Here is a 3374-nt window from a genome sequence, read left to right on the forward strand (position 1 = left end):
TCTCCAAAACTCACCTGGCATCTATCGACAAAGAGAACAAAATTACTTACATTGACAATTGGAAGAATGAAATCAAATCCATCAATAAATTAGAATGCTATCGCTTACTGGATAGAGAATATTCTCCAGCACAATATCTGGTCAGCATAAAAAACCCCAAACAGGGACGCACATTGACAATGTACAGACTCACTGACCATCGACTACAGGTTGAAAAAGGTCGGTATAAGAAAGAATGGAAGCCCATAGAATTAAGAGTATGTAAACACTGTTCCTCAGGAGAAATAGAAACTGAGGCCCATTTTCTCCTCTCCTGCCCCCCGTACCAAACTGAGAGAGAGGCTTTCCTACAGCAGATAACTGCAGCAGATCCATCATATCAGGGAAAAAAATGTGATGAACTGTTAAAAGTATGTCTGGGAGAAGATCTACAATTTATAAAATTAGCTGCACAATATGTAACACTCTGCCATGATATTAGAGAAACACATGAATGCTGATCAGAACCATTATTGCTATAATATAATATTGTTGTTTTTTTATTTTATTGTTATTATTATTATTATTTAATATGAACTATATGTATATGTTTTTCATTGTATATGACAACTTGTAATTGCCCAATAATACCCAATCTTATTAATCCTTACACACACACACACACACACACACACACACATTATTCTCTTTATTTTATTTTATTTTATAATTTATTTTTATTTTATTTAAAGTTTCATTTCATTTATATGTATTTTAACATACGAATTGTATTTTTTGTTTTGTTTAATTGATTCTTGATGCTTTGGCAACATAGTTCTCTTAACATTCATGCCAATAAAGCGAACTTCACACTAAATAATAAGCAGTATAATTACCTGTATTTTTCTCCCACTTTTCCATTATTGAGGTTTGCAAGCCATTGTTGCAAAGAAAATAAAATAAATGCTATGTTAGTGTTGATATGGATGTGTGGGGGCTGTGTGTGTGTGTTTGCATGTGTGTGTAATTGTGTAGCTAAAAATTGCAAATTATGAGATGCAGGTTGCTGCAGGTTACATTACTGTTTTCTCCATCTCTCTCTCTCTCTCTCTCTCTGTCTCTCTCTCTCTCCCTCTCTCTCATACATACACCCACAATGAATACTTGGTATGTATAAGCTGAGCAGGAGTTGGTTAAAAGATTTAAGCAAAACAAAATAGAAAAAATATTAATATTTAATATTTCTATGGTTGTTTTTCAACAAGGATGACAAACATCTTGAAGGGGACAGGTGTGATTTTTATACAAGAGGGCCCGCAGGGTTAAAAAGTAAAGGCTTCTTATGAAGGTGGTGTGAGCTTATATTTTGAAACTTGGAGACATAAGCCATGTGACCTAATGAAACTGTGTGATGATCAAACAACACATCCATATTCATTTGAAATCATGTGACCTAGTGGAAGCGTGCTTGATGTCTACCGGCTGCTGTGAGGATATAAGTAACAGAAGACAGACACAAATATATACTAGTTAATGTCAGTGAAGAAACTGAGCAGGACTACATGTATTTAATCATGAGTGCTGCAGCACAGTTTTAGCTACAGATTTGATTGAAATTCTAAATGAGGCAAAAGAGTTTGACCTGGAGATCTTGCATTTACATGTTTTTGCGATAAGGCATTCATTTAGGAAATTGTAGGAATGAGACACATGAGCTGGTCAATTTGGTCAATTTTATTCTGTCAGGTGTGTGTGACCACACACACACACACACACACACACACACACACACACACACACACACATGACAGAGAGACAGGGTGAGAGTAAAATGGGTTTAAAATTTCTCGAACTAGTCCTTCCAGTTCCCAAACCGTGGGTCAGATTGTCAATCTGAAGACATCACCAGATAGATAAACTCGTTCTGAACGCAGACATAATTAGCTTTTATGTGTATGGAGTCAAAAATGCGATCTTAGTCGCAAGTTTACAATGTCTAGCTCACAGCTGAGACATTGCTCATGTAACTTTCAGAGGCACTAGCTCATTTCCTGTTGGATTCAGGTCAGTGGTGACAATGAGTGATTTGTAGGTCTCGAGGAAACAAAGAAGCCAGTTTTGGTTTGATGTTTCTACGGCATCCTTACAGGGTGCAACAGCCATTTTAGTGTGTCTAGGTGTTGCAAAAATTGTCAAGAGGTTTTGTGACATGTCATCTTCCAGAGGCAGGAACTCATTTCCTGTTGGATTTAGGTCAGTCGTGTAAATCAGTGATTTGTAGGTCTCGAGGCAATGAAGAAGCCAGTTTTGGTTTGATCTTTCTACAGCATTGGTATGGGCCGCAGCAGCCATTTTACTGTGTCTATGTGGCACAAAAATTGTCAAGAGGTTTTGTGACATGTCACCTTAAACACAGCATAAAATCCAAACTGTACGAGTAATGACAAAGTTGTTTAGAGGAATTGTTTAGCAGGGCTTGGTCTGTCATGTGTGCGAGTTTGAAACCGATAGGATGAATGGTGTAGGAGAAAATATTTTTTGAGAGAGAGAATTTGTGAAAAACGACATCTTACATTGAAAGGGCAATAGTGCACTTCCTGTTGGATTTATGTCAGTGGTTACAGCACGTGATTTGTAGGTCTTAATGAGACGAACGAGCCAGTTTTAGTTTGGTCTTTCTACGGGATTCCTACCGGTCGCAGCGGGCATTTTAGTGTGTGTAGGTGGCACAAAAAAAAAATCCAAACCGTTCGAGTAATGAAGAAGTTGTAAATAAGATTTGTTCCCCATGGGTTGGTCTGTCAGGATTGCGAGTTTGAAGCCGATATGATAAACGGTGTAGGAGGAGTTGATTTTTTAAGGAATTTTTTTTAAGAGCATTTTTGAGGCGAAATCTTTCTCTGAAAGGGAAATCGCTCACTTCCTGTTGGGTTTAGGTGAGAGGTGTGAGAGCGTGATTTGTAGGTCTCGATGAGACGAACAAGCCAGTTTTGGTTTGATCTTTCTACGTCATTCCTACAAGCCGCAGCGGCGACTTCAGTGTGCCTAGATTGTTAGGTGGCGCTAGAGAGGCCATTTTGGCACCTTTCGGATTAATTTTCATTTCCTAAAATTTTTCGCCAGTCCTGACATGCGTGCCAATTTTGGTGAGTTTTTGAGCATGTTTAGGGGGTCAAATTACAGTTTAAAGAGACGGCGGGAGAAAGAATAATAATAATTAAAGCTGCCAAGCAGCGTTGGTAGGGACCTTGGCCCCTCGCCGTCGTCCCCCAAAACCAAACTACTGACGAGGACATCAATCAATCAATCAATCAATCAATCAATCAATCACTCAATCAATATCACAAATCACAATTTGCCTAACAGGGCTTTACAGCACACAACATCCCTCTGTC

The sequence above is a fragment of the Epinephelus moara genome, chromosome 20 (genome assembly GCF_006386435.1).
Source record: "Epinephelus moara isolate mb chromosome 20, YSFRI_EMoa_1.0, whole genome shotgun sequence".
Classification (NCBI taxonomy): Eukaryota; Metazoa; Chordata; class Actinopteri; order Perciformes; family Serranidae; genus Epinephelus; species Epinephelus moara.